The sequence below is a fragment of the Bombus terrestris genome, chromosome 3 (genome assembly GCF_910591885.1).
Source record: "Bombus terrestris chromosome 3, iyBomTerr1.2, whole genome shotgun sequence".
NCBI classification, from domain to species: Eukaryota; Metazoa; Arthropoda; class Insecta; order Hymenoptera; family Apidae; genus Bombus; species Bombus terrestris.
This window is the reverse complement of record NC_063271.1, coordinates 5,536,695-5,549,698: the sequence shown is the minus strand read 5'-3', so window position 1 is coordinate 5,549,698 and position 13,004 is coordinate 5,536,695. Positions and strand designations below refer to the sequence as shown.

At 36.2% G+C, this 13,004-nt stretch overlaps 1 protein-coding gene across 7 annotated transcripts in view; it reads left to right on the top strand.

Moving 5' to 3' along the window:
• Window positions 1-13,004, top strand: part of LOC100643922 (protein sickie) — a 190,922-nt gene that overhangs the window by 170,729 nt on the left and 7,189 nt on the right. The window lies entirely within an intron of this gene.

Here is a 13,004-nt window from a genome sequence, read left to right as displayed (position 1 = left end):
TTTAAAAAAAGGTCTTAACATCGAGTTAAGGAAAACGCATACTTATTAACAAGAAGTTTTTTTATATTTTTTTCATTGATGCATAGTATGGGGTGGTCTATCGCAATCATTCGACTCACGCTATCACTTATGTCTATTCGATCGGGTTCATTGGTCTTAGCGCCTTTCACGCGTCAGAATAGGCCTTCAGCGTTGCTAATTATAAGATAGCTCTTGATAAATCACACATATCAACTCGATTCTTAAGGACTAACGCTATTGTGCCTTCTTAAGTCATCATTAATGACACTGCGAATAGAAAAGTGTGCGATAGTTGCAAATCATTTTAATTGCGACTTCAATCTGGTTGTAATTAAAGCGGGTTTACAATACAGTAATTCGTATTGTATATTTATTAGATATAACGAGTGAATCATGCCAAACTTCGAAATCACTCGCGATTCAAAAAGAAAGATAAAATTAATTCACGGTTAAGGTAGAGTCAGTCTTCGTTTATTTTAAAGATCGTAGCTTGTACTAAAGGCCAATTAGATATGATTTAACGCGTAACACGAAATAAAAATTGATATTTTAATTAACTTAATTCGCTTCGTAATAAAGTAAATCTTCTGTTTTCGATGATACGAGTAAATTTTATTATTAGCCCATCGAATTCAAATATCGGAGAGATGACGTTTCATATGCATCGATATAATAATAAATAATTTAATCGCTTCGTCTGAAGAGAATGTGAATCTGTGTGTTTCAATTATTTACCCGCGATTAGCAGACTTGCGCGATCGTAGCTGGCAAATTTTTCACGGTAAAAGAAACACGTTTAAGTCACTGGTGTTTCGAAGGAAAAGGAAATGAATAAATTCGAACGCGGGTACTCTCGGTCGTCAAGGCGATCTACGTGATTTATTTCGCCTTATGTCACTGCTTAAACTGCTGCGGGTAGGTGGAGGTACTCGAATAATAAATTCGATAATAAGACGTCACGGGTGGAGCCGTCAAACAAAATTAAACCGAGCGCATACCATTGAACCATTAGAAAGACGATGTGTAACAAAGCGTAGGTCGACAATGCCACTCGTGGTCCCGATTGAATAATTATATGCTCGTATCCCGAGCCTCTTCTGTATCCTCTTTAAACTCGATCCTGTTTCGGATCACGCTCCTCTCGTGCATCGCATTAATATAACATTTCTGTGAAACTCAATTTCCTACTCTTTGTTCCCGAAAAAAGATCGTGCACACCGTTATCCAAAATCGACGTCGTTTGCTTTTGTCATTACGATTATTAACTCTTCGTTAGACAAACATATTTTTTCACACTCCGCAGAAAAACTGAATCGTTCGCATTCAAGCTTCGTTTCTTTACCGTTCTGGACGTATTCGAAAATATAAAATAATTCTGGGACACATTTATTACGGCCGACAACCTGAATGTTCTCTTATCTTTCTAGGGTAAAAAATCTCGAAGTACTCCTGCAGTTTCTGATAAAGAATTTTTTTTTGGTGCAGGAACGATTAGTTACATAAAATTGCATTTCTTCAAGTACCAATCTCGTCTCGATATTAAAACAATCATAAAGAAAACGAAATAGACGCGATATTAATTTTATTCTAAAAACGACTAATCAGCTTACAGATAAATATTAAACGTAGATATTAAAATAATACATAGCGAAGTGGTAAACCGCGTGCTTGCAAAGATGCCAAAGGAAAGGGAACGTTACATATTGAGGGTAATGCAGAAGATTTTCATAAAACATCTGTAAACTATTGCGACAGAAATGTAGCGGTCGAAATTCACGTCACGGTTGTTTCCTTTGAAACGTGACTTTCGTTTGTAGAACTACGTTCGGGAGATTGTTATTTGTCCCCAAAACTATTTGGACATCCTCTTGACCAACATGGAGGCAGTAAATCAACGCCTCGCAGAACCTTAGCTTTATCCAGTAGCAGGCCCTTCTAGAATTTTTTCCTGGAAAAGAAATTCCATATATCTGCAGCAGGTAGTTGTCCTAAAGAAACATTCGACTCCCTAGTTCTAGTGCACCTACCGATAATCGATCTTTAACCAATGATACGCCTGTGCATTTGCAGATGTTCTCAGTATTTTTATCTCACGGTCAAATATTTTAGTTTCTCAGCGCTATGATTGGTCGGATTTCTTGTTAAAGATAAGTTTAAAATACTGCTTATCGTTTGGATCGTATTTATTTAACTATGTGTAGCGTTTCGTCAATCATCAGATATAATTAATATCCTTAGGTACGTTAGTTGACATAATCGATAACACGTACACGCTTTTCACAGCAAATCGTCGATGAAATTTTCTGTTCTTGGAACTTTTCCACCATTGTTCGTCCATTTACAGCTGTCGAATGGACAAACCGACAACCAACGCGTATAACACGTGTATTCGCTAAAGACAATTTGTAATAACGTTATTTAACTCTTCAGCAATCATTGTTATTTAACACTAGAATTACCGAAGCAGTCAAAATGACAGGAATCACATTTTTCATCATTACAATTTCTTTTAATATACAAGTGTCTTTTGGTAATATTAATATTTAGCTATATTGAGATAGAAACGTTATTACATCATTGATTATTTTTGATGTTATGCTTCTTTAAATACTGTGTATTATGTAGGATCCATTTAACTCGGTAGCTTTAGCGTTAAATCATGCGTGGATACACGAACAAGTATTACAGTTCGAACATAAATTACTTGGAGTCTACGAGAGGAAAGTAAGTTATTAAATAACTTTGTAACGTACCGTATATATGGTAATTCCAATGTGTAACAGCTGTACGGAGGAAACACGTGGTCCTTGCATATTGCTCTTTTGGAATTTACCTTATTAAAGTTGACTATGGTAGATGTAGTCTAACATAAAATGTTATCGGTTACGTACATAATAATTATAGTGTATAGTAGGGTGTAAATAAATATTCTAGTGGAAGCTGCACAGCGAAAATGGGCTCCGGTAAAGAACTCTTGCTAAAACAACCTATTCAATTACCCGCGTACACTCGAAACCTCTTTGCTTCCACTTGTAACTCTGGCATAGAGTGCATTCTCTTGACTACTTCAACTGCTTCACCGAGAAACGACCTTTCGTCCATTTTTTCAACTACTACTATGTCTTCCTTTTTTTCTTATTTCCACAAATACGGGCGAGATACGTTCTTTCGCATTCCATCTTTTAATTAGAGACTTCCTAATTATTTTAATCACTTTGAGTGACTCGTTGAAAAGTGTGTGCAACGTTAGAATCAATATCAACTAATTAATTGGGCATTCCAATAATCAATACTAGAGACTTGACATTTATGCTCGAATCATGCAATTAAATTTTGTTTCAACCAAACAGAATCCTTTCTGACCGTATTTTTATTTGTACTAAGAAAATTGGACTAGTTTTCGTCCTAAATATCGAACCCTCCTAAGGAACTACGAAAGGGGAAGTTAGGAAAACGTTCCATACTATTTATGATATCATTTGTTGTATAGATTTCCTAGGTAGTTTTCTTCGTTCAAAGATTGGAAAAGTACCTCGTGAATAAGTCATGATTATGTGGGTATAGGAAGGTCTAAGGATCTGGAACCTATGTTTTCCCACTGACCCACGGGTCAAAATATTCAACAGCACGTGGGGCCAGGGAAAGCCGAAAACATATAAAACTGTCGCTGGGATTTGTGGTAAGCCACTTCACTCGTTTAGGACATGTTGGATACCGTGCTCTGTTGTAAATGTCCTCAACTCCCCCGCAAGACGAGGATTTATCGTTTCATGGTTCACTTAAACGTTTTGGCCCGATATTGTGTGTAAGTGATGTTCAGTGGCCCAGAAAACTTCTTTTTTTTCCAGGGTGAGGTTCCAGTCTTAATATTATATAACGTGGCTACGAATAGTATTTGCAACGAAGCGGATTTTTAGTCATAATTTACATTTCATTTTCATAGTATCAATTTGTCTTAATCGTATGGAAGTACTACTAAATTTTTTTTTTTTTTATTTGGAAATAGTTTACAATCAATTCTCATTGAGAATTATAAGTAAATTATTCTTGTGGTACTATAACGTGAATAATAAGTGATTATCGTATATTTGATTCTAGCTGAATCTAATGTTTAAATCTAGAGGGTAATGTCTTTTTAGCCTGTGGATCTGATCCGTCGTGCCAAGTAATTGAGTAACTAGTGGGTTTTGGTGGTTGTTAATTCTTATATTATATCTATCACTGAATTTGGATATTTCTTCTTTAACTGTAGATATCTTAAGGTCATGATGTATTGTTTCGTCAGTAACATACCAAAGTGTATCTATTAAGAATCTTAGAGTTTTTGGTTGAAGAATTTCTATGTTGGAATTACTCGCTGTTCCCCATAGTTGGATTCCATAGGTCCAAATAGGGAAGTACTACTAAATAATACAAAGTTTAATATACTTGGATCTAACAGTTAGCATGTAAATATTATAATAGATATCACGATGTACAATTATTTATTGTAGCCACTGTATATCTACTATATATTAATTCAATTTGATATACGGAGACATTCTTTAAGACCTCATAGTCACGTCCACCTGTAACCTTGTGTTATCGTACATTCTTTATACACGAGCCAATCTCAAGCACTCGGATATTCTTATAATCTGACCCATCGGGTATTCTCATATCTGTTCCAAATGCTTCTCACGTATACATATAAAACTCGAACATATTACTTATTAAAATATCCACATCGGTTCCTTTATACGATACTAGTACTATAAACTTTATACGATTTAGTGCTTCCAACATATTTTTACAAGTATACAAGCACTAACCATAGCTGTTTGCGACTAATTGCTAGTCTTGTGCCAAAATTTTACGCAATCCCTAAACGTACGCATATTCATACGAATAATGATCGAAGCTCTGATTATCGAGGTCCATTTCACATTTTACCTACTTTCTGATTGACGTACAGACGAATAGGTTTACAACAAGAGAAGATTATTCATATTTGCATCATATCCCTAATATTATTAAATTAACTGTGATAGGACTAAGGAAACAACAAAAAATCACTCTAAAATGTATAATTAAAAAGTCTGGCACATTTTACAACAACCTAGTTCGGATATTTGAACAACTTTGACTTGATAAAAAATTACAAAGCTGAAATAACGTCGTACTGTAACATTTCCAGAGATAGAAGGCTAAAGATTCACTCACGAGGCGTAGTGTGTCGAATGTATCGAATAGAGAAGCTCGAACGGCCCTGATCTTATTAAGTCGGTGTCCCGTGAAATCGTACGAAACCCTAACTAAGATGGAAATTCAATTAACCGAGTGATGAGTACCGTGCCGGTTGGCTTTCACGCAAGCATCTTCGAAAACGGTGTTACGTGTTAGACTTCTGGTAGAACTTGATCGAATCTATCGTTTAATTGCACGTTGGACCTACAGAGATGCAATCTCGCAGATGCATTAGTCTATTAGAGGTTCAACGTGGCGCGTTTGCACGCCCGGAGAAAGTTGCGGTAGAATCGCGAAAAGCTTGTAAGAGGATTAGATATAATACCTGCAGGTTAATGGAACGTAGAAATGATCGCTTAATGCATTCTATTGGATAAATTCTAAAATTATCACGCTTTTTTTTATCGCGAGAGAAAGAGAAAACTTTATTTCCGAAGTTGGAAGTGTTCGGGAATTCGCGCAGCGTTTTACACGGAAGAAAGATCTTTCTGCGTCCTGTTGCAAACGAAATGTAGTAAAATGGAAGAAAGAAAAGAAATGTTTAGTTTGCACTAATTATAGCTTGTAAGTATATAAACATTTTAATCTGATTTGTATACTAACAAGACATAAATATTAGTAAAATATATGGATTCGTAACAAATTAATTATCAAAAGGTCTATTTATTTATTTATTTATTTAGAAGATCTGTTTTCTCGCGAAACCAAGAAATTCAGACGTCATACGAAATTGAAATTATTTAATTGGAACGTTCTCAACGTACATTAAAATAAACGGTTCGTCGAAGTATTAACTGGAACGATTAATCATGATAGTTTGTCTATCAATTTTGAAGAATCTGCTCTGTGTTATTTATAGCTTGGCAATCAGATTAGCTGGCGATAACGAAGTGTTTCCAATTGAAAAAATTATTCCATAATGTTTGATATTTCTAAATACCATTCTTTTATCGTAATATGCAACTAATATTACTAAACTAGCTGAAACTTGTAACTGAATTGCATTCTGCCAAAAAGAAGCAAGTATCGACATTCCTCTCAGCGGTAGCGTACGTAGTTATGGTTCAAAGATTCGCGTAAAGAATCCAATGGAGAAGTTACCGTATCTTGAGCTAGGTCTTGCACATGTGCCAATACTCATTGCTGTGTGCACTTACATGCACTGGGGTATACTATTTCGTGATGGAGAATCGTTCTTCTGCAGCCTGGGAACTGTTAGCCCAGTTAGCTTGGGTCGTAACGCTTCGAAGATTATGCCATGTTCACATCTCGTGCTATCTGGTTTCGTATGCCCCATGAGACATTCGTATGGAAAGGAAACTTACGATCCGTTCAATGTTTCTCTGCCATCGTTTTTCAACCAATATTGCACGGGAGCTTGTACTAGAAATTCGAAGATTTTTCACTGAAGATCACAAATAGAACTGCCAATCTCTAACCAACTGACTTAAAATGAGGAAGGAAAATTAAGACCAGTTAAGAGCTCGACTAGGAATAAGAGTGTGGAAGGAAAACACGAAGAATAAGAAATATAATAAGAAAAGTTAAGAAAGTAGATTGGCATGAAAAAAAGACGTAACCGTACTTTCTACGTTTTTTGCAACTCTGTGTAATTTATATTGGATTAACCAATGGAAATTATCTTCGACGATCTATAAAGTTGTAGAGAATTTCTTTTACCACTTTAACTTTTTTTCCGTACCTTCTTCCAGTTCCTGTTTCGAATCGAAGATATTTCCATTTTTCTTGCATAGATTTTCTCTTCGGTTCGTTATCTAATAATCGATTAGATATATTCCTTATGGAAATAACGAGTCACTGTGTTCGCTAAAAGCGAACTCGCGCGGATAATCGCGACACAGATTTATGACACGTGAAACTCCGCGCGTGTTCATACGTGAAACTTCGTTACCTGCATCCTTCGATATTTCCTACATCAATAGAAACCACATTTCGCGACCCAAAAACTATATTAACCACGAGAACCATTGTATCGAGTACGTGCTGCTCGGATTTCAATTTCGTCGTCTACGATATTTTCGACATTCACGATATTTACACCATCTCTATCGTCTAGTCTTACTGGATAAATATTTTTTAATGGATTTATCATCATTTCGAAATTAAAATAATAAATAAAATTCGCAAACATAAAACGACTGTACACGCTGATCATAAGTGCTACCTACATTTATTGAAAAAATTTAATCAATTTTACTTCGTTTAGTATTTTGCATTATACGACGTGAATAAGATTACAGATTTGTGAAAAAATAAGTAGATGTCTAAATCTCATCTTTCTAAATATCATCAAGTGCTGTAATTCCCATGATCGGCAGTGTGTAAACATGGACGGTCAATTTAAAATAATGTTAACAATGCAAAGAATTATGGTATACTATACGCATAGGCATCGCGTGAAAATGTAAATACTTCGTTTTATTAAAAAATACTTAACGATTCTAAGTACTACGTGCGTGCATAGAGAAAAGGGTATTTATATTCCAGTCAAATGTTTTTCTCGTAGGCAAGATGGATTAAAAGGTAGATTTTAATATTCATGCCTGTAAATTCCTCTTCAGAAATACAGAAACTCTGGGGTACAACATCAACGCAATTCTTTTAAGGGAAACAAGGCACGTCACTGTGCAGAACGATGCATTTTACGCGCATCGTCGGCACGTACGTTTTTGCCACAGCAGCTTCCGGTCCAGTTTTTAGTCACTAGCTTCGTTTCAACTCGCTCGATCCTTCGTCAAACCCGATACACGAGGTAAACCGAAACTTTTCTTCTTTCGATCGTATCGAACGAAGAAATTTTAAATTACCAAATGTCAAGTTTAAACTATTCGAGAATTTTCAAATACCTAAGTGCATACACGCTTGCGTATGACGCGAGGGTTTTGAATTACGTTCTCCTTATAATATATGCGTAAGTACCGGTTTTACTTTCATAGTTTATGATTAATTGAGAAGAAACTTGAAATTTACAGAGTCGTTTATACACATCTTGATTTTATCGAGACAGAGAGGGATGGCGTGGTGGTATATTTTCGACTCTTCGACAAATTAAAATTATATGACTGGAATCTTTTATAATATCGATAAGTTACGAATAAAGGAACATATATCAAGGAGTTTATTCACACATTTATCTAAAATTTCTTCGTTAGTTTCAATGTATTCGTTCGGGATAAACTACTGAACTAGAATCAGATTTATGAGACGTTAAAGTATCTAGAATTTCACAAAATTAGAAAGTACAGAAACGCGAGAAAAAGTTTCAAGATCAACAATTAAGTCATTTCCTACTATCATTAGAAGCAAGAAGAACATTTATCCGTTAATATCGGTCTTATCGCAATAGTATCTTATTAATTTTCTATCTTTTTGATCTCTTGCAAAACGTACAACTGGATCTTACAAACATCCTGTATGCGGCAACCGTATAATTAGTTTTACGAGCATAATCTTATCAATACTATAATTAAATCTGTGATGGGCTGTGTTCTCACATAAATGTGTCCTTGGAATATAATTTTCAACGAAAAGCACAGATATTTAGCGAGCGTTTTATGGATCACAAATAGAGATAGATCGAAAGGGAAATTCTGCTGATTTCAAGCGTATTTATAGCTTTCGTTTTCAATGAAAATCGTTGGTCGAGTATCGTCACGGTTAATAACGATGCTGCATCGTAGAGGGTACGTGTCTCGAATATCAATGATTCGCGTCTAGTTACGAATTACGTACAACGCGCTTCCATATGAGTCATGTATTTGCGTGCAATTAGCGGGGAATTGCACGAAACATCGCTGCACCCTCTGCACGCGGCTCCGTTGTGTTGCGTTTGTAGAGAACAACGTTTAATTCATGGTAAAGCTAAAACGACGAAAGGATGAAAGCAGCTTAATCGCTGCTTTTCGTCGTATTAGAATTTCCTCGATGCCACCTACCAAGCTAATATTATTAGAAATGAAAATCCTTCTCTACGATAATTCACGCAAATCGTTTTATGCTAAATACTTTATGGAAAATTATAAGAAATTCGTATTTAAAAAATGTATATCGCTACACTCAACAAATGAAGAAGAAATCTCGCGACTGAAGTAAAACTTGTAATTTTATCTTTTGGTCGAAATAGATTCGCGAATCGAGGCGAAGAGTATAACCTGTTCCTCTACGATGATTTATGCGAATCGTCTTATATGAAATACCATGGAGAATTATGTGCGTGAACCCACACCTTGAAAAGTATGCATTATTGGACTCGGCAAATGAAAAAGAAATCTCACAATTGAAGTAAAATTCATAATTATGTCGGAGTAGATGCATAGATCGCAGCTGGGAATAATCTGTTCCAATTAAACGCATATTTTAATATCTATATTTTCAAGCCACGCGTTTAATGTACACAGTATTTGATATCTTGAAGATATCATCCCTGAAGCACAGATAAAGATAGAACGGTATCATCCACTAGAGAATTTTCGTTTCGAAAGCGTGGTCGATAGCGGTATCACGACTGGTTTCTCGACACAACTTTGACTTTTTTCCCCATCACGAAGCATCTCTTATGAGGAAAGCGTACGAGCTTATCGAAAAATCCTACGCGATAGATGCAGATTAGTATTGGACGCAGATTTGGTACAATTAAGAGCGGCGTATTCGTCGTGGGTAGAAGCGAGTCGAAATGAAACCGCAAAAGAGAACGGTGAAAGATGATCTATGACTAGGTCTTTCGCAGGGTGTATTATATCAAGGAAGACGAGACAGTGGGAAACTGAGGCAAGTGCGATCAGCATTTCGAGGTCGATAAATTACTATTATTTTTTCTTTTTTTTTAGATAGGCACTCTATAGACGCTCTACGTTCTACAGATGTCAGAAAACGTGCACTTATTTTTTTCTTCCTGAGACGTGGGCAAAGTGAATTTTATTATACGAAGCACACATCTCTTGTCTGAGTATCCATTTGCTCGAGAGTTTTTACCCCTTTCTACTGCCGCTTACAAAAAGTACTTCAAAGCGTGCAATCTGTAGTTATATATCTCTTTAAATTAAGGACCGAGCAATAATAATGCGTAAAAGCTTTCCTACAAATGTCCCATAAGTATATCGCAATAACAGATGCGTTACAAATGTCCAACTACCCAAATCGGAGATACGAAACGAATGTCTATAATTAGAGAAAATTCATCGTGACGTTTTGAAATATGTATCTCAATTCTTCCAAATTTCATAAAACAGCAGTATCTTTACAGACGAACAAAATATCGTGCAAATTCCTGAAGTTCCCTTCCGCAATTGCGATTTGAATCGAGTAAAATCCAATGATACAAATTGACTAAAGAGAGATTACGAATATAAAATGTTTCGCATTAGCTTTGGTCCTTAAGATTAGGTAAGTTTCAACAAAAAAATTGTCAGGAGAAGTGCGCAGATACAATATAATATTTCGCAAAAATTTGATATCACAGCGTGGTATATCTGAATCTGTTGCTCCCAGGGAAAAATGTACAGAATTTGTGTGGTAGTCGATATGTTAATAACGAGTTAAATAACATACGGGGATTTTCGTATGTATTTGTAAAATCAGCTCGGTGGAAGAAGAAGAAGAGCAACAACAACAACGTGACACTTTTCGAATCGATCGAGCCCGACCATGGCAGTTATCTGTGGCAGATAAGTCGAAACGTGTAGGCGTCGAATGCATCAGAATCGACGATCGTCCGTGGGTCGTTTATTAAACGTAGGAGTTCGAACGATCGCGAGAAAAGGAAATTAAAGAACGATGTTATCACTGGGTACACTTGTTACTTTACTCTGATCATTAAGCCTGGAAATCAAAACGAACTAATCTTCGACGAGGTTGACACGCCATGCTGATATAGATGCTAGCTGCTAATCCAACGTCTCTGTTCTGCGTTTCTAGATACGAGGTTTAAAACTCAAGTTTGACACGCCTATGACAAACAGAATAGCCGTATCGCGTTCGAGCCGACCAATATTTAAATGTAGAATGTCTACCTCTACGCGTGAATATTTATGAATTAAATTCGCACGAAGGTTATAAATTATCCTCTTCCTCGAGGATTAATTGCTAGCTTCATTCTTATATTTACCATCTCCGTTAATTGAGATTTACGTCTTAATTGGTGCATTATTATGTGGTATATCATGATAGAGAAATAAAAGATATTCCCTATCTTATGTGAAGATTTATGGTCAGAATTTCGAACTCACTTTGAAACGAACTCGTATAGCAGTTTAATTAACGTCTTCGATTTAATATGTTTCAATTCTTTTAAATTGTTAAGTACCTTCCTGTATAAACTGTAGAACGCTAGGGGGAATTAATAAAATACAGATAATAACGTTATTTACGATTGTGCTCAACGTGTATTACAGAACGCGACGCGAGCAATATAAGATCGTTTATTTATTTAGCGACGAAGCCCAAAGAAACCGTTCGAGGTGCGCTTCGACAGAATGTTCGAGGAAGGTGCAAAGCCGACATGTAGGTGGACTGCACTTACGTGCATATCGTATACGTCTGATACGATAAAGAAATATATTTCTACGGATACGGTTGACACATTCGGCGGTAGGTGAAGCAGTATAGCGATCGCGTTAGAGTCACGCGTGGGAGCGCATCGCATACTTATGCTCGTCCAAGATCTTTCGAGGGATTTACTGGTCTTCTTAGTAGCTTCAACTCGTTCGAGATTTCCGTTCTTGTGTAGCAAACGCTTACTTCACTGACGGCAGTGGAAGCAGTTCTGATCCAAACAACTATACTTATTCTGAGCTATATATATATACTGTGGAAGATCTTGAATTCGAAATTTTTAAGTTAAAGTCTTTGATAAATCACAGACTATCGGATAAAGAAATGTTTGTTCGTAGAAATAAATAATTGCGGTATGATATCACTGTTTAAAATCACTGAACCTTGGACATTGACTCGAACAATATTAACAATACGAGTGGAGGTTGACATTCCGACAAAAGAGGGAACATCGCGTGTCTGACAACCTGCAATCATCGTTGCAAGCGCGAAAGCTCATTCCGTATCCTACGTTATGAAGCGAAAAGCTACGACAATGAAGGAGTCCTGAGATAGGTCCGAGAAAATTACCGTGTTGCCGCTTTACAGACGGAATAATTTCTCTGGTATTACGCGTAGAAATGTTGCTCATCCACGCGTCCTTTATCCTTCTTTCTTCTCGTTTCCTCTTCGTAGTTTCTCGTCGAAATTTCTCGGTTACATTGTGAGAATCAACATATTTAAAATATTTCGAATTTCACATTTTATCTTATGTCGTCTTACAATGAATTAACTCGTAATATTTCTAACGCTTATTATTTGTAATACTTAGAAAAAAGATACTTATGAAAATATCAAAGTCAGTTAGGTTTCGAAATGAGTTTGTAAAATAACAAATTTACATTTTGTAGTTGTATCTGGATTTCTATAGACACGTGCGATCTTTCAACCGATTATTTATCCTTTCAAATAAGTGAGTATGAAACAGTTGGTGACCACAATAAGTGCACCCCGTGGAGTAGAAGATGACCGTGTGATGTATACGTTCTGATGTTTGTTTATCAAGACACCGGATACATGGAATTTTCTCCTTCCCCGTGTATTCTCTTTCCTTCATTATTATTCCCATTCTTCTTACGAAAAGCGTCCAGAAAAATTGAAAGAGCAACGTGTAGGTCGCATTGTGGGTCAGCTCGCCTACGTCTTGG